Source organism: Diceros bicornis, chromosome 5, assembly GCF_020826845.1.
Source record: "Diceros bicornis minor isolate mBicDic1 chromosome 5, mDicBic1.mat.cur, whole genome shotgun sequence".
Taxonomy (NCBI): Eukaryota; Metazoa; Chordata; class Mammalia; order Perissodactyla; family Rhinocerotidae; genus Diceros; species Diceros bicornis.
This window is the reverse complement of record NC_080744.1, coordinates 13374999-13398518: the sequence shown is the minus strand read 5'-3', so window position 1 is coordinate 13398518 and position 23520 is coordinate 13374999.

The window sequence follows — 23520 nt, the reverse complement described above, 5'->3', positions numbered from 1 at the left end:
GTAGGTATATGTTTAGTTTTGTAAGAAATTATCAGACTTTTTACAAAGTGCTTGTACCGTTTTGTACTCTCACAAGCAGCATATGAGAATCCCAGTTGCTATACATCCTCAGCAACGTTTGGTGTTGTCAGTCCTTTTTAATTTTAGCCCTTCTGGAGTGTGCGTAGGGATAGTTCATTGCAATTTCTAATATGCATTTCCTAGGCCAGTAGCTTTCAAACTCTGGTGTGCTTAAGACACATCTGGAGTGCTTATTAAACTATAGACTCCTGAGCCCCAACTAGGGCATTTTTATTTGTATATTTCTGTTTTTGTATTTGTATTTTTATTTGTTAAATCTGGCAACCCAAGCCCCAACACAGATTCAGTAGGTCTGAGTTAGGGCCTAGGTATCTGCCTCTTAACAAGCTCCCTGGAGATTCTGGTGAACGTGGTTCATAGACCAGCTCTGAGAAACTGGCCCTCTGGTGGTTGCAAAACTGATGTCTGATATATGATATCAATGTGCATTCACTCCTCCCTGGCAACTTGGTTTACTTTCTTCCAACAGAAGTGTTTAAGCACTTTTCATGCTTAATAAAACATTTATTCTGGTTACTGAAGTTTTAATCTGAAAAAATTGACGGCTTAGTGATGAACACATTGTCTCACGTAGAATAAAAAAATCTAGATAATTTGAATCAAGTTCCAAAAGAAAGATGCTTTGAGAAACTGTGCTCAAAAAAGAAAAAAAAAATCCATATTTTCAGGTATCTATAATTGGCATATTATTCTTAAAAATTACCTTATGGATCAGAGATGGGAGAAAATAAGAACTATAATTTTATTTTCATTAGTGGATTAATGTATTTTCTGGTTCTATGTTACTCTAATCCTGTTGTATGTGATCTAGTGAATGAAATATAGTCCTGAAATGGCCTAATGGGCAATTGGTAGGAAAAATGTTGGAAATATACAAGCAATTTGTTATTATTGCTTTGGGTGCTAAAAGTGAGGGAAAAAAGGACAATGCTTCTGTTAACCTACAGTGACAATAACAACATGTCATACAGAGGCCTCGGACAAAGGAAAGGTGTGAATGATGAAAATAATAACAGTAATGTTGAATTTATCTAGTGCCTTTTTATCTAGAGCTCAAAGGCTTTCATGAGTAATGGCTCATTAAATTTCGCAGCATCTCTGTCAGTTAGTCAGGGGAGGAAATTATACCATGTTTTTTTCCAGTGGAGAAATTAAGGGATAGAACATTTAATACAAGAATAGGTATAAAGGACAGAATAGAACCAAAGATGGCCCCAGGGCTCATAACTTCCTTTTGTATGTTCCAGTTCCAAGCCTGCTTGGTAAACTCTTTCATTCCCAGAACCACCTTGAGTTGCAAAATATGTGCCACGTTGAACACTCAGATGGGATTCTTAGATTCAACTGAGCATAGGTGAACAATAGCACTGGTCTGCGTTTGAAGAATATTGACAGGCAGAATTCTTCTCTTGAATTACCTAGTTCATATTTCTTTTTCCTTAAATAAGCTCTTAGTAAAGAGTAAAGAGTACTTTTAAGGAGAGTAAAGCAAAAGCAATCTCATTTCAGTTCTCGGGGCGTTCGAGATAATTATCTTAATTAAACACAAAGCTGAAACTCCCCATTTCTGCCTTGAGTGGTTTCTGCTCCTTCCTCCTGCAATCTACAGGTGTGTGTCTCTTTAAGGGTTTATCTGGCCTGGTGAGTAACCCGGCCGCCCAAGGCTGATTGTCATCACAGCTGCCTTTGCTGGGGCACTCAGCCTGCTTCTTGGAGCTTCTTCAGCATTCAGACTCTGCAGCTTGGGACTGGTAATAACTAGACATTCCACCAAGAAGAATTATCTCTAGATCCCTGAAAAGAGAAACCCCTTTAGGTGTTTAGTTTGGACAAGACACCGTTTTCCAGATCCACTGCATTTGCAGGCATCTGCGGAAATGCTTGCCATGATTCTACAGATTCCATTTGGTAGGTGGGGAAGTGTGTGGAGTTGAAAGATAAACGTGTTCTCTCCCGTTGGGAAACCTTGACAGCCCCTCTTCAGGGGGAATCTCTGACTCTCTTTTTTCTTACCTCACCTCCATAATTTTTGCTACCTTGACTACTCTTTCCTTTTCTTGTATCAAATTTATACCTCTCTATTCTTTTAATTTAGCCAGTTTTTCCAACCAAGTTCAGGAAATATCATGTTAGTGCTGGGCCCGGCTATTTCCTTTCCTAAGTAGAGATAGGAATATTGGATCTCCACTTCACTATAAAGCCTTCCTTTTTTCTATCCTTTAATCATCTTTGTTACTCAGTATTGAACCTCTCCCACTTCCCCATGGCTCCCTTAAGACAGAGACTAGAAAGAGATTACACCTCTTTTGTCAAGGTCTAGTTTCCAATATTATATATTAGCATTGATTTTGGTTCAGAGATCCCCAGTCACAAGTCAACCAATCTCCCCAAAAATGGAAAACATTTTTAAAGTACAGCCCAGCACTTCCTCCTCCTCCATCTTACCTACTTTAATTTCAACTCACTGCCTATTGGTCATTAACCCTTTAAGAAAGAATACCAAGTCAGCACTCTTGTGCTCAATTATCTTTGACTTTCAATATAAAATGAACCATTTACTGAACAAATGGGGAGGGAAACATTAAAAGCAAAAGCTATTAAAGAATTATAGACTTAAGAAGCCTCACACTACCTGTGCATTGTGCTCTGTAGTCGAGGAACCTATAAAATTGTACACACATTAGGAGAAAAGTTTCCACCCAGCATGCATTAATTTCATGGCATAACTCCTAGTAATGTGAAGTATGGACCTTGATTCTTAGGGCACGTTTTGTTGTTATCCTCTCTTTCTTAATAGGACAGGGTTTAAAAATATGCTACTGTGCATACACAATAGCTGCCTTTCACTTATGCTTTTATCTGTGCAGAAATTATTCTCTCTGGCAAGAGATTAAAATAAATGCATAACAACTTTTTAGAATTGCTAATCCAGGCAAACTTCTCTGAGAAAATTCAGCCTTTGAAAAAGTCATCTCAACCTTGACATAAACAATATACACTAATAAAATTTACTTCTTCCTACAATGGACAATGATGAAATGAGACAGACATATGATTTTTTCCTTGGGAAGCCAGGTTGGTGCTGGGAGAAGCCTGTGTATGCATTACTGCTTTATATGGCACCAATAAGGTTGAATTTGTGTGTGTGCGTTTTGTTTCTAAACCAAAACAGGGATCATAATAAGGTTAAAGTTTTGAGTCAAGTGGATAAAAGGAAGGAATGTAAAATGGGTGTAGGCTAGTGCTGTTTGAAAGGAGTTCTGTGAGTCCTGAGGCCAGCACTGGGTCCTGGGTCTGCCTTGTGGCCTTGGACAAGTGACTTTTTTTGTGGACTTAGATGGGAGGCAGAGAAAGGGGACGCATTGTGCCAAGAACTGTGCTAGAAACTTCACTTATGTTATCTCCTTTTGACCTTGACGTCCTGTCTCTTGAAAGGAAGAAACATTGGCTCAGAGAACGTGTGAACTGTTCAGAGATCCTTAGCAGAAAGCCATTTGCTTTGCTAGGACTGAAATAGTCGATGCTTGAGTTCTTTTGTTTTTCACTAAATTATGCTGCTCTTCTTCTGCTCCCTCCATCTTCTGTTGGTGCCTCCAGGCTTTGCCTAGTGAGTTGAAGCTCTAGCTGTAAAGCCTCTACTGGGATTCCTTGTGTCTGCAATTTCCTTTTTCTCTCTTCTCTGGGCCCTGCCCAGACTCTCCTAACAACTCAGACTACCTCCAGTCTTTCGTTTCCTGGACCACCGTGTCCTGCTTCCTAAAAAGGCTCCTTTCTGATAGTCATGGCTTCACACCAAAGGAACTCTTTACAATCCATGCCCTGATGTCCACTTGGAGGGCTCCGTCCCCTATTTAAAACCACAAAATCTCAAGTGTAGAGGAAACCATCAGGTAGTGGTAGGTCCATCTCAAAGATAATAGGACTGCTCGTAGGATGATAGAACAATTCTAGAACTGAATGTGACCTTAGAGAAGATGTAGTTAACATTCATTTTACACATGAAGAAACTGAGGTCCTAATTTGCCCAAGATCATAAAATAACTGAAGAGAAGAGCTGAGACTAGAACCCAGGTCCTTGGACTCCCAGTCTGGGGTTCTTTCTACCACATCAGGTAGTGAAGCATTAAAGACAGCTGCTATCTTCCCTTGAAAAATCCCAGTACCATCTCCTTTTACAAATTTCAAAAATGGAACTCCACATTAACATTTTATTCTAAACCCTGTTCCCCTTTTTGCATTGCTACCAGCATTGGCTCTTGAATGTCAAATCCTTTTTTCCTTTTTGGTGAGAAGAACGTGTTGACCAGAAGTACACAAAGTCATATAATGTGCTGCATGCTGTTCTTTTATAAAATGACTTTGTCTGGGCCCACTCCCTTGATCATATAATCCAAACCAAATTATTTTCCCCTGGGATACTATACCATGCGCCCCTGTCATAGTGCCACACACCCCAATATCTTCTAGCTTAGTAGTTTTCAAACCTTAGCGTGCTTGAGAATCACCTGAATGGCTTGTTAAAATGCAGATAGCTGGGCCACAACTAGTTTCTGATTCAATAGGCCTGTTGTGAGGTCTGAGAAGTTGCTTTTCTAACAAGTTCCCAGATGCTGCTGCTGCTGGTCCAGGGCCACACTTGGAGAACCACTGTTCTACCTAAACAGCCTCCCACAAGCCATCAGCTCAGAAGCAATGGTAGACTTTTCTTTGAGGAGGAGTGGCCTCTGATTGATCAGAGGTAGACATCTGATTGAGGGAATTGGCCAGCGATTAGCAGGAGGAGAATAGAGTATAGAAAACTAGAGAAAGGTTGAGAGAGACTTCACGAGCAAGCGCACCTGAGGGGCTTTCATGGAGTGAAATGAACCCATCCTACATAGAAATGATAATTTTTAATTTTTAACAGAAATGTCATTTTTCAGACACAGTGGTGTTAGTTCTATGTGCGCATATGGTTGTAGCTATTGGAACCCACCCAGGGCTGGAGATGAGGGTTCTTTAAGGAATCTTTCATTTCTGCTCTTACTGTGAAAGGAGTAGAAGTGGTACTATAGGTTCCAGGAGTGCAGCTACAGGATTTGTCTACTGGAAGGGCTTCGGGCTACAGTCTGAATAGACCTGGGACAGCTACACCTGTGAAGTTGTATTTGCCTAGCAAGAGACTGCTTTTATTGAGATTGTTTGTCTAACAGGTGTGACTTAGAGGTGGAAATTACAGGTGGATGGATAAGAAGCCTCAGTTGACACCTTGACACTGCCATTTGTTTCTAGTAGGGAAAACAGCCTCAAATGTCTGTGTCCTATCCCTTGCGTTTCACCTCAGCAATTACCATCCTGCAGAGCCTCTGCTTCCGTCCCATACCAGGGGCCTTTTACTTCAAGGCCTTGCACAGGCTCTCTGTGAAGTGCCTCTTCTGAAGGCAAACAGCATGCAAACAGCGTGACTAGCTATGTTGTTGAGGACTTCATTTGTAATGGATCTTTAGGGACATACATAATCTAATAAGTCCCTTGGATATCCTAGAGAGATTCTTGGTTTTTCTTACTAACACAAGGATAACCAGATTGAAATGATCAGATTTCCATCATTGCTGGTGATCTTGAAGATTTTAAAAAGAGATTTAATAGTCAATGCTGGTAAAGGTGTGGTGAGATGAGCACTTTCACATCTTGTTTGTATGGTGATATGACTTTTCTGAAAAGCAGTTTGGCAATATATATATCAAGAGTCTAAAAAGTTTCTGTTCTTTGGCTTGGAAATTTCACTTCCAGGAATCTACTGTAAAGAAGTAATCAGCAGTGCAGACAAAGATCCATGTCACAGACATTCCTCATAGCCTTATTGACAATAGTTGTGGTAGACATGTAGGTGAAGGCTCAGTATCCTTCCAGCCTCATTCTTGTGGCCCCTCTGCTCTGCAGAGACTGGAAAGCTAAGACAACGTAGCCCAATATCCCTTACATATAGGATCCGTATGCAAATTAGATTCTCCTAACTAGCTACACTCACATGATATATAGAGAGTGAAAGGGAAGCAGAGTGCTTCTTCTGTTGACGCAGGGGTTTGTTTTCTGTTGGCAAACATGGTGGTGGAGACACTGGGTTCTCCTGAAGAAGCATTCCAGTGTCCATCACTCATTTGGAGAGTATCAAGAGAGGCTGTGGCAGTGGTGGCAATGGTCCTGCTCCTTGGACCACAACTATGGCAGTGTGTTCTTGAAGTCAGCAAGGCCAGCAGGGGTCTCTTTAGTCCCCACATGCATCAGTTCTGTGGCGGTGTTCTAGGAATCATTCCTGGGACCCGGCCTAGAGGCCACCTTCTACAATTTTATAAGATCCAAATTCCCTGTATTAAATGTTTTTCTGCCGCCATAGGGAGAGAGGCTTCTGTCTCCTGACACTTGATTAGGATTGACTAAGATCCTAATAATGTAATAATGAAGAATTAAATATCTTGTAGTACATTCCTTTGATGACATCTTTCAGACATGAAAAATAACATTTTGGAAGGAAATTTAATGATGTGGATGTTTATCTCATGGGGAAAAAAAGAGAGGAGAGGGTTTAAAAAGGAAAAGAAAAAAAAAAAAACCTGCTGATAAAACATGATTTCAAAGACTGGGAGAAAATTGGCTCTGCAATGTTAACAGTAGTTACCTCTGGGTGGTAGGACTATGAATGCTTTTTATTTTATTTGTTATGCTTTCTTCCATTCTCCAAGTTTAACAATAAACCTTATTACTTGTGTAACAGAAGAAAATAAAAATAATAAATGCCAAGACTTTTAGACAAACTATTTAGTAACTCATAATGGTGTAAATTTTTAAAATGTTGGCTACAATTGTTGGCCAAGCTTATTCAAAAACCATTAACTGGAACTTTTTATACACTAGTCTTATAGCAACCATCATTTCTTTTCTATAATGACTTACTCCTTACATTTCACAAAATGTGCTTACTAAGACCATGCCGCAATATATTTCATTGTGATATGAAGAAGGGTATTTGGTTGATGTCCAAAAGAATTTCACATCAATATATTCAAAAGCATTCTCCTTTGCTTTCTATCTTGTATAAGAATGAAAAATAGAAGTACTAGGTAATAGATAACAGAAGGTACTTGTGTTCAACTTGATAAAGATAGAATGAGTTGAAATTCCCAGTTACATGAAAGCCAAAGCCTTGATATACAGACTAACTCCATTTGGGAGGGAAGTAATTATGCTTTTATTCCTAATATCAGTTTTAGAATTAAAGTTGTGATCATGATTTGTTGAACTAGGTATTAAAGTTCTGATTATTCTGTCATCAGAAAATCATAGATTTTAATTTTAAAATTTTGTCTTGCACATTGTTCTTTTGAAACTATTTCCAGTAGATGAAAACCCACTCCGTTGAACATCAACAATGAATAATATTCTACCTCCTTGGATAATTTATTTCTATTTCAGATATGAGAATTACTTCATCTAACTTTAATTTCTTATTCCTTTGTTCAGCTTATTTCTCTTTGGTCTAGCTTTAATATTGATGGAGAATAATGATCTAAATGTATTTTTTTAATATTTAAAATTTATTATTAAATTACTCTTTTGATCTTCCATACCCCAGGCTAGGAAATCTCAGTTTCTATTATCAGTCTTTTCACATTTTTTCCCCATTGCTTTCACAGTCCATGGGGCATGCCTCTGTTGTATCCAGTCCCCAACAGAGAAATGCATGAAGGTACGAAGGACCAGATCCCTTCTGTCATTCAGTGCTTCACAAGGACATAACAAAATAACTCTGAGCTCTCTGTGGATCAGGAGAAGAAGAGTAGGTGCTGGTGGCCCCTTCTTTGTCTTCTTCCTTGGGGATTAAATGTGGGAAGGACATGAGAAGGAAGAAAGTAAGATTTCCAAATAGACGAGAAAAAGAGCTATCTTCAACAGGATAAAGGAGAGGAAAAGAAACCAAGTAAGCTATGCAGATCCATTGCTAAACCATGGTTATCCTGGGTTCAGAAATTTGTGCCTTGTAAACATGTTCTTTACCATAGTTCTCTGTTCTCCATCGTGAAGGCTTGACTCCGAGGAATGAAAATGATGGCATATTTTGAGGCAGTTTTCCTGAGAATGGGGACCTCTACATAGCCATCTTTCTTTCTGGCATGATTCCTCACAAACTCTTCTATGTTGGTGTCCTCTAGGCCTCACCTAAGTATGTGAACACTTTACAAATAGGTACCAATATAACTGAATGCAAAGGAGGGAGAACTTGTTGCCTGGGATAATTGAGGAAGGTTCTGTGGAAAACGGGGATGTGAGTTGGGCTCCAAGCAACTGGGCACAGTTTGACTGGTGAATACTGGGGAAGATGTGACTTGTGTAAGCAAGTCAATTATGTTCTCCACACTGGCAGTGATCAGCTAATAATCAGTTAATAATAATAGAGACAGACTCTAGGTCATGTCTTCCCACTTATGTATGTGAAGATCCCACCAGAGTTTGTTGAGGAAGGGTGTCGATCATATCTTTAATAAGCTAATTAAATTGCCAACTTTTTTTATTTTTCAAGTACAAATTTTAGAAAATTTCATTTTGTTAATATGAAGAGAACAACACTTTTTCAATGTGGAAATGCAATTCTACAATTTTATTGGCTTGTCTAGTAAAATCTTATTTTTCTCCTATACTCTTCTCACAAAACCAGAGAGTCTGCTGACTGTGTACAAATGAAAATCCCACTAAATACCTTAGTCATTAATAAAGAAATGAGCAAACTGAGATGATATGAAGGTGAAATAATCCCCTAAAGAAAAATAATAAAACAAGGGAAACAAATGACTGAAGCTGCCATATGTTGAGAAATGATTCTGTGACACACTATGAGGTGATGAAAGGAAGCACCGGCTGCGAATTTTTCAGAGGAAAGCCTGAAATTGATGTCAGATAAAGATTGATCTATGAATTTGGAAGGGGTAAAAATCTAGGGGCTTAATTCAGAGCACAAGTGTGGTCTGGATTGTAAATACCACCTGACAGAATTATTTGGTAACTAAATATTGAGGCTGGCTATTCTTACATAATCTTTAGCCCTCTTATTTCCAACCAGAGTTAGTGCAGCATGCCCTTCCGGAATTTTGCTATTAATTCCAGAACAGATTTGTCAGAAGAGTTCAGAAATTGATATAGGAGGGAAATGGGGCCTCTCCAATGTGTTTTCTGAAATTCATAGAACCTTAAGTTATCTGGACTGTGGTTTCTGTTTTTTATTGCAAGGCATAGTCAATCTATTTGGTAACACTGGTGATTTGCCGTGACAGCTAAAAATACAGCTGAAAAAAGTAAATAGGAAAAGTACTTAATGTTTGTGGTAAATGGAATCTAAATCATCCTTTCAATGAAACCACCACAATTTCATGTTTTTGAAGGAACAAACACAGTGCACTCTAAGCTCAGACAAATGAGTTTACCTCAGGAAAATCACAAGCAAACAGCCAAAGCCTGATATTGTTTATTTCTTATAGACCGAGCAAACTGTTCTCTATAAACAAGTTAAACTTGCCCTTAAGAAGAACTTAGTTAGGGCACTCGGGGTCTATTCCTCCCCTTTGAGGTCAACATCAGATGTCCCTCCAAACATCCCTCGGTGCCACTGTCAGAGTCAGAATTTGGGGCTGAGTAGACTAGTGTTTCAGACTAACAAGAACAGTCTCAGGAGTTCTGTTTTTCTGAATGAGGGAAATCCAGCAGGAGAATACATTTAGAATGTGGAAAGGTCAGACCTAATGGCACATCCCCGATGGAGTTCTCTCCTCTGCATTCCCGCCCAAGGATGCTGTCAGCAGAATTCCACCATTGCCTCTGAAGTTGCAGGTGTGGGCCCCTCCAAGCAGCACCAGGCACCTCCGTTCTCTTTCTCTTATGATTAGGGGGAAGGATGAGAACCCAGTAGAAAGTACATATTATTACAACAGATCTTAATGTCAGTTTATTTCAGTTCTGCCAATGCTGTCTTTCTAAATATTCTGTCTACTTTTTTACTCACCACCTTCCTACTCCCATAAGCTTCTCGTAAAGAACTGAAGTTGAATTTACAAACATGGTGTCGGAAGGATTGGACCAACAAATTGAGAGCATCCACCGTCCAAAAGACTAGTGCCTCGCATATAGGAGGTGCTCAAGAAACTCACTGAATGAATGAATGAACCCTACTTGTAAGATACATGAAAAGTGCCCCAGAGGAGCCAGAGACTAGGCTTCTGGGTTTCTGTAACTCACATGACTCTGTCACTTCCCGGTGGGGACCGGTAACCTCACATTTCTTACACTCGCTTTGCAACTTTGTGGGCAGCAGTTTATTTGAGGAAGAACGCCATTTTGGGCAGTAAACACCAACTGTTAACAGCCCACCCCAGAGCTCCTCGGAAACTGAGGGAACCGGTTGAACTGATGTTCTTTTACTCAGTCTACCATCTAAATGTTTGCCAGCCAGGGCGCCATTTTTGGGTTTGAGTGTGTTACACACGTTCCTTGGCAAGGATGATTTATTTACATTTTGTCTTCTTATCATTACTCCTTGTGGTTTGTGAGGCAATAAATTTAAATTAGAAATGAGCAAAATAAGTGGAGCGTGTGTTATAAATGAAAAATATTCTGGTTTTCAAACTCCTGAGTAAAATGTTAAACGCACTGCCCGGAGACCTATCCCTCCCCGCCCCCACCGAGATTCTTATTCAGTCTGAGGTTAAGGCCCAGGAATCTGCATTTTAGCAAATCCAAGCACCTGATGCAGAAAGTCCCTGGATCTTACTTTAATAAGCACTGATGTGCATGAAAAGGTCTTGTACAACATGTGCAAAAGGAAATTTTAAATTGGTAGTAAACTTGACATAATAATAGCTGACGTATTCACCAGCTTCTGTGTCCCAGACTCATGATCTAGGTCACCTTGTGGTCCCATTTTTCAGATGAGGAAACTGAAACAATGAGAGATTAGTAGATAGCAGAGCCGGGACTCAACACAAGGTGGGCTGACCCACTATCCACTCTCTTGACCACATGTTATCCTGCCTCTTCCATGACTACTTGGCTTTCAGTGGATACTTTAGAAGTGATAACTCCATGCTTCTGGGAATTCTACCTGGCATTGTCATCTTTGTTATTATTCAGGTCTAAATACAGTCATAGATGGAAAGTCCTCAAAGAATGTGAAATGAAGTTGGGATGTGAGGGCCCTGAGGGGTACCAACAGTCACATCCACAACACATCCATGCTTCTTGGTTGTAGGCTGAGCCCCAGCAGGCTGAAACATGGTCCGATCCAGTCTAATACTTTTACCTTCTTTGATTTATATGTTGATTAAAGTTTTAGCCAATTCAGGGGGGAAAAAATCACTTGGGGTTAGGGGGTTATCATTCAACTTGTTTGGTATTAGGTGGCTTCGAAAGTTAGTGCTGCTGTAGCAAATATAGATGAAACTTTGGTTGATTGACAGAATTTTGACTAAATTAATCAGACATTTGAACATTATGAAAAAGTCATTTTCCTTTAACACTTAATTATTGCCTTTTAAATGGATAAACTAATACGAAAATAACAAATGAGACCCCACTAGAGGCTGTGAAAGGTAACATAAATACATATGCTATTATGGTACAGACAAAAATGACTAATTTATGGACCAGCTTGGTGGCGCAGTGGTTAGTGCCTGCGCTCCACTTCAGCAGACCGAGGGTTCGCAGGCCTGGATCCCAGGCACGCACCACTGCACCACTTGTCAAGCCATGCTGTGGCAGCGTTCCATATAAAATAGAGGAAGATGGGCATGGATGTTAGCCCAGGGCTGATCTTCCTCACACACACAAAAAAAACAACCCACTAATTTATACATTAAAAAGTATTTTATTAATTTATTTATAATTCACTGTTTAATCAGTAAGTTTTTAAAAAAAATTACTATGTGGATTACTTAAAGGGACTCTCTTACTTCTCCCTTATTTCTTGTTATACATTTTTTTCCCTCTTTCTTTCTCCCCTCTCTCTTTTCTTTCTTTGTAACTACTGGCACTTTAATGTGGAAAATAGGCTCATTCATCTTATCTCCTAATGAGCTTTGATTGTACAGCGTAAGAAAACCCGGAGTCTGGAGAGGTATGTTCGTGTTGGAGTCTAAGAGGCCCAGCATTTGTACTTTTGACTCGATCATCTTTTATCATGTAACAAAAGACATAAAAACCCACAAAATGTACTGTCTATAGAAAATACCTATAACTGTTTTTTTAACCCAGGAGTTGACCCCATTACATGTAATTTCAGGTTTAAAATAAGATCAAAGGCTGCAGTTTGGGTTATGTGTGCACTGTGACCTCTCCACCGTCTGAGTTCCCTAAGGAAAGTGCCAAGGGAAAGCACCAAGCATCACTGTCATCTCTTCATGCCCAGCAAACTGCTGGCACAGAGTAGTTGTGGATGAATTGTTTGCACTAGGAGGAACTAGGGAGGTTTGGCAGCAATGACTTATCTAGTTGAAATGGCACTTTGGCAATTGTGATGTGTCATCTTTTCATAGAGTCAGTGTATTTTCCTGGAAAGGATACCAGATGAGGAGTCAGGAGATCTGAGTTCTTCTGTTGCTTCTGTGACCTGAAGAAGTTCTCAGCACTTTAGGCTAAAATTTCCTCATAGATTAAGTAAAATGCTTGGGCTAAATGGTTTTCTTCAGTCTCTCCCGGCTTTAAAATTTATGTTTTAAAGTGGAAGAAAATGTATCTACCATTATTTCTTCTTTTACTTTTTTTTTGAAATAATTTTAAACTTACAGAAAAGTTGCAAGAGCAGTACAGGAGTACTACTTCTGTTCACCCTCCACTCAGATGCACCAGTTGTTAACATTTTGCCTCATTTGCTTTACCATTCATATATGCATATATATTTATATAAAATAATTGTTTTGAAACTTTTGAGTTAGTTCAGAATGTATTTCCTTCAGAAATACATTTCCTAAGTACAAGTTTTCTTACATAACCATAAGAGATTTATCAAATTCAAGAAACTTAACATTGATTCAACACTATTATTTAATAACAGCCCATATTTAAATTTTGCCAGTTGTTCAATAACATGTCCATGTTTTCCCCTGCTCCAGGATCCAGTCCAGGATCATACATTGTGTTTATTTGTCATATCTCTTCAGTCTCCTTGAATCTGGAACAGTTCTTTCTTTGTCTTGTATGACTCTGACATTTTCAAAAATTACAGGTCAATTTTTTTTTGTAGAAAGTCTCTTAATTTGGGTTTGTCTCATGTTTCCTCTTGATTCGATTCAGGTTATATATTTTTGGCAGGAATACCACATTAAGTAATATTGTGTTCTTCTCAGTACATCACAACAGGAGGTACACGATGCCATGAAGTTAAAAAAAACTTTTAAGACGTGAATTTCACTGGGGGGATGTTTTTCCATTCTCTTTGGATTTGGACTCTATCTACAGGACTATAACAAATGGAAATATTGACTAACTTACCCAGATACTGGAATTCTCTAGATGAAATAAGCTGATTGCCTATATATTTTAGTTTTCATTAAAATAATTTTATTTGCATGTTAGAAAGCCTTAAAATAACTATTTGTATTCCAAACTAACAGTAAGTTTGAAAACCATTTGGAAAGGGTTTTGAAGAGGATTCAGATGCCTTCATCCTGGAGCCCACATGATGTACATTTTTTTCCCGAAAGAAATATACCCTCGCTAACACTGCCAGGCAGGATTGTGAGGGCTAGCCAGAATACAAGCTCATACAGTGGTAGAACAAAACTCAGCTCTCTTGACCTTCACTCCAATACTTTTTCATGACATTGTTGTTCCCACGAATCACTATTTGGAAGCAAATCTGGCTTTTAAAAAATAGTAATAATAAATAAAGTAACTAGTAAATGAATACTTACATTTATGAAATACTAATATTTCATAGTGCCCTCAGAATAGCACCATGGACCAGTTCCAGTGATGATACCCCTAATGAAAATAAAAATAAAATAAAATAAAATAAATAAAAATAAAATAAAAATTGGATTCCTTGGCCACTTTGGGGCACTGTAGTGTTACTGCTAAGCAGTAGATGGCACTGTTAATATACATTGATTTTATTATAAAATCTGGAAAAGGGAAGTAGTATTCCAGAGATTTACTATGTGGTTGTTCCAACCAAAGTTAGTGACACTTCATTTATTTGGAAAAGTCCTATCAACTCTATGATCTCGATGATGTTTATTTTTTGTCTCCCCTAACACGATCTGGCTGTGGAGGTTTGGGGTTGTTTTTTGTTTGTTTTGTTTTGTTGGCACATACTTATAATAATAAGTATATTATATATTATATAATAAGCACATACGTTTTATATAAGTATATATTATAATATATATTATATATTGTAATAAGTATAAGTATATTATATAATATATAATAAGCACATACTTATTATATAAGTATAACACATACTTGTAAATTTTGCTCCAAGAGTTTGGTAATTCGTTTGGCATTGGGAAGGCCTTTATTATTTACCTCACACTTGATGCTGGAGACGTGGGAAGATATACCGTCTCTCTAATAACCTTTATGTATTTCTTAGCTAAAGAAATATACTTTAGAGCATTTCATACCTTTGATCTATTTATTATGATGCTTACATAGAAAAAAATTTTTAATGTATTTAATTTTCCTGATGTTTGATTTAGTTGTTTAAAATAACCAGATAGTTGATTATTTTCATTTAGATAAAAAGTATCATGAAGATATAAATGTCTCATATTTCATGACATCATTTTTTGTTTTTTTTGGAATGAGTGGGTAAGATATTTTATAAATCACACACATAAGAAACCTCAAAAAAATCTGGAAATAGCAGCATCTCCATAATCCTTAATGAATTCAGGCCTTGATTATTTGCATTGAATGCAAACTTTACTGGCTCATCATATCACCTTTTAAACTCATCACTTAATTTATGCAGATAAAAATTATATTCTGTCCCTTTATTAAAAAAAATCTTGAAGAAATAATTAAAACTTGTTTAACCAAATGCTTCAGGTGAGGAAAATCATAAATAATGAAATGGTATTCATCTTTGCTTCTTTTAAAAGTAAAATAATTTAGTTTTCCATCTCAGGGTGAGGGAAGTTTACACCTTCTAAAACTGTGACATCGTATGAAATGTTGACATCTGTTATCAACCTAATTAACTATTTGCTGTTCAAATTGTGGTGAAAGTACATTGAGACTTCTTTTGTACTCTTATCACTTGTTTAATCCCAAATAGCCTGGCATCTGGGTATCAAGGCTTTGATCTAATACTCGATCACTTGTTGGCTCAGGCACGAGACTGCAGAGTACACAAAGCTGTCGCTGCAGACTCCAGGAGAAAAAGAGGCTGTGGATATACAGCCCCGATTAGCTAAGTCAGTCAATATTTGCATGATGCAATGATAATGCCTTCTTTATGTTAGATTGTTATTTCACTGAAGCAAGTAGGAAACTTCCTTTTCAAGAACTTGGTGTATTTTTCAGAAATTCTCCCCCCTCCCTCCGGTACATATATGGCGTCTTTTCTTTCATCTCTCTCCATTTTCCTTCCCACCTTACACATTCGACCACACACAAATGCAACACGATGCAAAATATTGAGGAATCCACATTATTTTTCAATATTTATATGTAAAGGCATTTTGATCAAGTTATCATCTTGCCTGCAATATGTCAAAATCTTGGAATCAGAATTGACTGTTTTATTTTTATACCTTAAATATAAAAACTGCTTGTTTTTTTCCTATTTTCTATTCTATCTTTATTTAGTTAATTTGTAAACTCAAAATACTGATGTCTTGATTCTACTTTCTAGTGTAGACCTTGAGCTAGTACATCTTTTAACATTACTCAAAGTTTATCAGAAATGAATCTTACAAAATTAATATTTGAATGAAGGCAATAGAAAGCTATATTGAGATCCCAGTAAAAGCGGAAAATTTCTCTATCTCCTTGTTTCACATTATTTTATAATTCTTGGCCTTTGCAATGAAGGTTTGATATTTATAAGATTCTGTCTATACCTAGCAAACTTTTCTAATCACATTCTCTTATGAGTGAGATGCCCTTTCTCTTGCCATCCCGCTTTCCACTTCTTTTCTTTTTAATGTGTAAAAGGGAGTCAGTGATGATCAAACAACCAGAGTGGTAACCCCTTTAAGTCATCCAATCAACATTTATGGAGTAGCCTGATGGGCCAAGCACCGTGTTATTTGCTGCAGGGGACAAAAACAAGACACTGTCCCTGCCCTCAGAGAGTGTACAGTTCAGTACACGGGTTGACCTGTAACCTCAAGATAGTAGCATGAAGGAATATAGGGGTTATGCTAAACCTCCGTATAATGTGTACTCTGGGCATAGAGGAAGAAGTGGTCAAGTCTGTCTGGGCTGGGTGGTCTGATGGGCTTGGAGGCAAAGGGAGCACAAGGCAGGCTTTGTGAAGAGGAGCATCCGGGCAAAGAAAGCAATATGAGCAGAAGCAAAGAAGTAGAACAACCGGGACATTAGGGACAATTTAAATATTAAAAATTTATCATGGGTTGAGTCGAGATGTAAGGAGGAAAGGACATTGATATACAAAAGGCTGCAGAAGTCAGCAGAAGCCAGATCATGCAAGGCCTTACCAATGGGTTTGGGTTGGGTTTTATCTTAAAATGATAAGATAGTACAGCATTTTTATAGCAGGGCTATGATTGGATTTATATTTTGGAAAGACGTTATGGCAGCTGGATGGAGGATAGGTTAGAAGAGTGAGAGTAGAAGTAGAAAGAATAACTAGGAGACTATAACCACAATTAGACTAAGCTAATTAACGTTAACCTTTTTGGGGCCTCAGATTCCTTTTTAGAATCATATATACATATACACACACTTTACGTATAATATCAGGTGGCTCACAGATCTCTTGAAGTCCATCTGTGGATTCATGCGAATCCATGAATTCCAGGTTAAGGACTTCTTGAATAGACTATGAGGGCATAACCCAATGCAGTAGCAATGAAGATAGAAACAGGTATATATGAGAGGTATAAGTAAGAATCGATAGGACATCTGACAAATTGAGTATGAGAGTGAGGGATAGCAAAGAGTCTCAGATGACTCCCAGGATGACAGTCACCAGCTATGGTGACTGGATGGACAGTAGAGCTTTTATCAAGGCAAAGAATGTCAAGAGAGGAACATGCTTCTGAGACTGTTGGAATGCCTGTGGCATATTCCCGTGGAGATGTTAGAAGGTAAGTCTAAATAAGGATCTAGAGTTCAGCAAGGGGGTTTAGACTAAAGATATTGGTTATTTTAGAATCTCAAACCTGTAAACAGAAATTAAACCCATAGGTTGTGGTCACCCAAGGAGATCATGTAGAGTAAGAAAGAGAAGGCCAGGCAACAATCCACGGGGAACAGCAACCTTGAAGGATCAATCAAAGAATGAGGAGTGAGCAAAGGAGATTGCAAGTTAGAAGGAAAAGCAAGAGTGAAGAGTCTTAGATGCCAAAGGAAGAAATAATATCAAGGACAGAATGGTCCACAGCATCAAATATTTCAAGGACAAATAGGACAAGTACTTAAAAGATGTCATTGTACATGACAATTAGGTCGTTATTTATGACTCCCACCAGAAGAGTTCCCACGGAATTGAGGGTGGGGCAAGGTAATAAGCCACACTACTGAAAGTCCGAGTGAATGGGAGCTGTGAAAGTGCCTATAGAATATTCCTTCAAGGACATTGACTGTGATGGTAAAATGAATGACAGAGCTAAAAGAGAATTTATGGTATTGCTAGTCAAAATGCATGTGCATTTTCAATATGCTCTAGAGAGATATGGCTGACTGCCTCCCCCAAAAGATTATAGCCATTCACTTCTACAATTGGGTATGAGAATATACAGTTTTATACCAGTTCCCAACTGTATATTAACATGTTTCTAACTTTTGCTAATCTGATGGCAAAAACTCCTTTAATTTGCAATTTCCTGTTTGCTAATGGGGTTAAACATCTTTTTGCTTAAAGAAACAGGATTTTATTTTACTCACATAACAAAAAGTCCAAAGGTAAGAAGCTGCCAATGTTGGTTTAGCAGCTTGATGATGGCAGGGGATGTGTCTCTTTTGCCTCTTGTGGCCTTATCTTCAAAAGATGCCCAATGCAGCTCTAGCCTCATGTCAGCATTCTGACGAGCAGGAGAAAGAAGGGAACGTTGTGATGCCCGTATCAGGAATGCAAAAATCTCCTCGGAGACATAGCCCACTTCTCACCAGCCAGAACTGTGTCACACCGCCACCTCCGAGTGGCAAGGGAGGCAGCCAGGGCGAAGCGGGTAAGAACGAGGTTTAGGTCAGCCAAACAACAGTGTCTCCCCACCTGGCTTGTAGTAAAGCTATTGATTTGTGTTTATTGATCTTATATCAGCTGCCTTACCAAGCACTTTTATTAATTTTAGTGATGTTTCAGTTGACTCCCTTGCATTGTCTAGGTAGAAGATGGTATGTCTACGTATAATGACCGCCTGTCTCTTCGTTTCAGGTAGATGTACCTCATTTTTAAAAATATTTTTATTTTTTGGTCTTATTGCACTAGATAGTTTCCTATTTTTGTCTTATGGATGCAATAGTCTCAGTTCTTTTTGAAGATATTAATCAGACTTTATTTTTTCAGTTTTCTTTTATTCCTTCAATTATCTTTAATCCTCGGGGAAATGTTGTTAAATGTTAAATGTTGTTAGTTTTCCTTCAACATCTGGAAAACCTCAGTTGTTCATTTAACATAAATAATGATGGAAAGAATAGGTTCATTAATCAGGCAGCTGATACAGGTCTCCTCTGAAGCGGTATTCACCCACTTCTCCTGGCTGGGAGGGCTGGCTGAGACCGCAGGCTTCATTTCAGGTGTGCGGGCTTGGAGAAGGGGACTATGGCCTGGGCCCTTCAACCACTCCCCACTGCCCAAATCAGGGGGGCTTCATTTTGATGCTGAGGCAAGTAGTACATTTGCCTCCTGGCTAGAGGTGCCTCCTCTGTGTGTTCTCAAGGTCTGGAGCTACTTAACGCTCTACTTTCCTCCTCTTTCAGGGCCTTGCACCCACACAGAGAGCCTGCAGGCAGGATATTTCTTGAGAAAGATGTTCTGGGAGTTTAGTCAGGGGTTAAAAGCAGCTCCTGCCAGTAGCTCCGTATAAACAAGGGGAAAGGGGACACCTGCCAGCCTTTGCTGTGCCAAGGGCAGTTCTTCAGTGAACCCTCAAGTCCCCTCCTGGGCCTACTCCTAAGAGGGAGACTTCTCTGAATAAGTTCTTCTCTCCTACTCCTGGGTTGGGCTGTTTCTCTCCCTCTGCTCTTATTTTCAGTTTTGCTTTTCTCCTTGCTAGGATTCTTTAGAATCTCTTGTCTGCTGTTGAAAATTTCCTTTATCATTTAGTATGCTCATGAATCTATTCTGTTAAAATATCTGTCTTTTCAGGTATTTTGGGTATCTCAGGGGCTGAGGCCAGGAGTAGATGCACGTGTTTGGGCCGCCATCTTGCTCCACGCTTCCCTGGAGGGGTACCTATGAAGTCATTTACATGTGGCCAATTGGTTGTCCTTCCAATGCCAACAAAATACCTATGCATGGTGATTAATTGTTAGTAATCATTCTGTACTCTGGAAATCCTTCAAAAATAAAAACAATGTCAGTTTGATGTATAATAATGCATTTTGTAGGCCTTATTCTGAAGTCATGAATGTTGCTACCCTGAAGACTGGTTCAATAACTATTAGAGTGTTTTCTCCCCAAATTAGTGTTTGTCTTGCACTCTGTGCTTGTCTTACCTTGGGGACAATTTCTTAAAAAAAATTTTTTTTTAACTAGGCATTTTCTGACAATGCAAGATTTCCTAAATGTGATGTTTAAATAACACTGATGCCCACAAATTGTAAACAGAAGTTCAATTTACAGTAGTTTGTTGTTGTTCTTTTCTTTTTCTTTCTTTTGGATGGGGAAAGAGCCTAGAAGAATCTTTTCTGTTTTCTTCAGAAATGATATTGTCCATTAAAGGGAGCTATTATATTACCATAGCAATATATTTTATTTTATATTTAACTCACCTCTAGGGGTGACTGCCTGTCCAGCGGGAAAGCCCTGGAAGCTCATCTAATGGCTAGATTGACAAATTTCACTGCAAAATTAAGACTAACTTCCATGCTGACTGTGGACTGTGGAACCAAGTCATCATGACCAGGAGCTCATGGCAAAATCTGTAGTTACATTTGAAAATGAAAAGGAATGATAGAACAGCCTTCTTTCAATGGTGGGCTCTGGTTTCTCATCCTCAAAAACTTGAAGCTCATCATTTTAAAACGCTACCAAAATGTGCCACATGAAACCAACATCCAAATGTTCTAAACACAACACCATGCCCTGAATAGTAAGGTTAAGTGGCAGCTATAATTCAAAGTTTTTCTAACAGCATTATATAGGACTGCCAGAGATTCCACAAACAAAAACACCTTCTTGATTCTTTCTACTTATTTTACTTATCTACTTCTTTTATTTGGAAGGGACAGTAGTATAACAACCTATGGAGCAGATGAGACTGAGTAAATAATCATGCTAGAAATTATTGCATAGCTCAGTAGAAGATACTGAAAAATAACAGCAAGTATCTCTTAGATTTTAGTTCCAGGAACTATTAGTTTACTATTACCAACTTAGAAATATAGTTCTAGCACTTTCCTCAGAAGAAGGGAAGTTATTCAATACATGGATGGATATAACTCAGTCCACTTTGGCTTAGTTTGTAAGCTAATAGAGTTTGGAGGGAGAATAAATCGGACGAGTTGCTAAAACAGGGTTTTAGGATTATTCAAGAGGAAACAATAATTTCACGTTATGGCTCTTCACTCTGGTTAGTCTTTGATTCTGGTTCTATATACTTTACTGCCGAGTAGTCTGTATACTTAGAACAGGCATCCCAAAGGCCAAGAGAGAACAAACATCCTGCTGGGCCAGAGAGGCTGTCAGAATTTCCTCAAAAGAGTGATCTCAATGTTTGTCTTTATTCTAATTTAAATCACACGGTGATTTGCTAAGGCTTTAAAATTGCAATTTAATCCTGTTCAGTTTCCAAAGAGGGGTGAACATACAATGAAATGAATTAACTAGGCCAATCATAATCAAACACTGCAGAAAGCCAGGCAGACCCACCATATGCCAAGGGTTTTGCAAACAGATCTCATCCTGCCTGGGAAAACTTGACACTGTGTGTGTGTGCGCGCGCGCGTGTGTGTATGTGTGTGTGTGGTGTAACTGGGGGAGGTAAAACATCCCTTAAAGAAGATCCCTTTCAGGACATTTCATATGACTTGCAACAAAGCACCACCAAAGATGCCACTGTATTTCGTAAGTAGTTAACTTCTGGGAGCTGAGGACAGAATCTGAAGCCACTATGAAGGCAGCCTCTTCTCCTTCCATTCCTTGGCTAAAGGTGGCACCCTTATTCTCTCTGAGGATAATTCGTTCATCTAATAAAATGTCACTGAGTCTGCAACAATCACTGAGAATTTTCTAAACTCAAGCTAAGAAATGCTGCTTTGAAGGGGCAGCAGAATCGCATCCAGAAGAGAGGGTCCAGAGTAAGACAGCGTGGCCCTGTAGGCTGGCTTTGCTACTAATTACTTATGCGGCCTTGGGTGTGTGCCTTAACTGCAATGAGCTTTGGTTTTTCTCATCTGTAAAATGGAAACAACAACCACATGATGCTGATGTTAGGATTAAGAGAGATAACATAAGTAAAGTGCTTAGCACATGTTTACACAGTAAATGCTCAATAAACATTAACACTTATTATTAATATTATTGCTATTATTATTAAAGCAGTCAAAAATACCAAAACTTTGCTTCATGCAACACATACCTTCTATGCATTTACTGTGTGTCAAACCTCACTAAATCCTGGGAGTGAAGAATCTGCATCTCTGTTGGCTGCAGATGGCCATTCTGTTTCCTGACCTTACTCCTTGAAAGACAAAACTTTACGGTGCATCATTGGCTTAAACAGATCAACCCATTGCCATATTAAAAATTTTAAGACTAATATATTTTAGTGATGCTTACTGAACAACTACAGCAGCGACAGATAAAGAAATTCAAGTACACTTCAGCTGACTTTTGTCTCAAATAAAATATGGGTAGTAGGGTTGCGATCAGGATTGCAGACGAAAGAAAGAGGCCAGTGTTACATGCTACTGTGATGCTTTCACATGGATTATTATTTTTATTTTTGCTCCTCTCCCCCTTTTATATCTGACACATGCTAAGATTTTCACGTGCATAGCTACCACGTCCTAAGATGCGGTTTTGTTTCTGTAGGAGTGTGGCATCCCCTTGACAGTTCTGTTTGCTTGTGTACTTCTAGCAGCTGGAGGAAGAATCACATCGGGCTGTGGGGTGTGAGCCTGTCACAGTCTGTGTCCCCTGAGTGAGTGCCCTCCGAGGTCCACCTTCTAGGAGAATGCGCTTTGGAGCAGAGTGTACCGTGGGCCGGGGACTTGTCTGGGCTTCCCATTAATCTCTGAAGATGGGAGGGTAATCCCTTCACAAATATGGGACTGGGGGCTGCTCTGAGGCTGGCAAATAATAAACAATGAGGGGTTTTTTTCATCCTGGATTCCTCCAGCCCTCCTCTCTGTAGTCCTCAGCAATAACTTAGCCCTTGTCTTCCTCTCTAAAGGATTTAAATGGAATGACCTTAATTCTTGCTTTGTTTGCTCTCTATCTTTTAAGGAGCTGCAATGAAGACCAAGACAAACAGTAGATTAACAGTGGTACCTTTTATAAAGCTGATTAGTTCCTAAAATATGCTGAAAGGAAACAAAACCAAAAAGAAAAAAAAAAAAAAGTGGAATGGGGGCTGAGACAGAGGCCTTTGTCGGGGCATTTGAAACAGCTCCATTCCTTTCAGTCGTTGTAGATACTGCCCTTCCAGTGAAATATTTCCTTTGTGTGCAAAGGCTTTGCCGGGATAGCATTTATGGTATTAAGCAGGTGCCTGGTAAGTGTTTCTAACAAATATTACTTCACTGCCTAATTTTGGTTTAAGGGGAGAGTTGTACTAGGGATGAATTCAGAAAACATTTGATTACGGCTCATCTGCTGCTCCTTGTAGCAGAGGCTATCAAGTGGCTGACAGTGTCAAAATCAGAATTCCAAAGATGCTGGTCCACGTGGAGTCATTAAGAGGAGCACAGCCTCCTAGAATCTCATTCAGCCCCTCTGGATTTGAAGGCATTTACAGAGAAACTTCCAAGACACCTCAGCTATATCCAAAGGAAAGCCAAAGCATTATAGTGTGGCAGAGCTGAAAGTGTGTCTCTGGAAAGAAAAAAATATATAAAGCT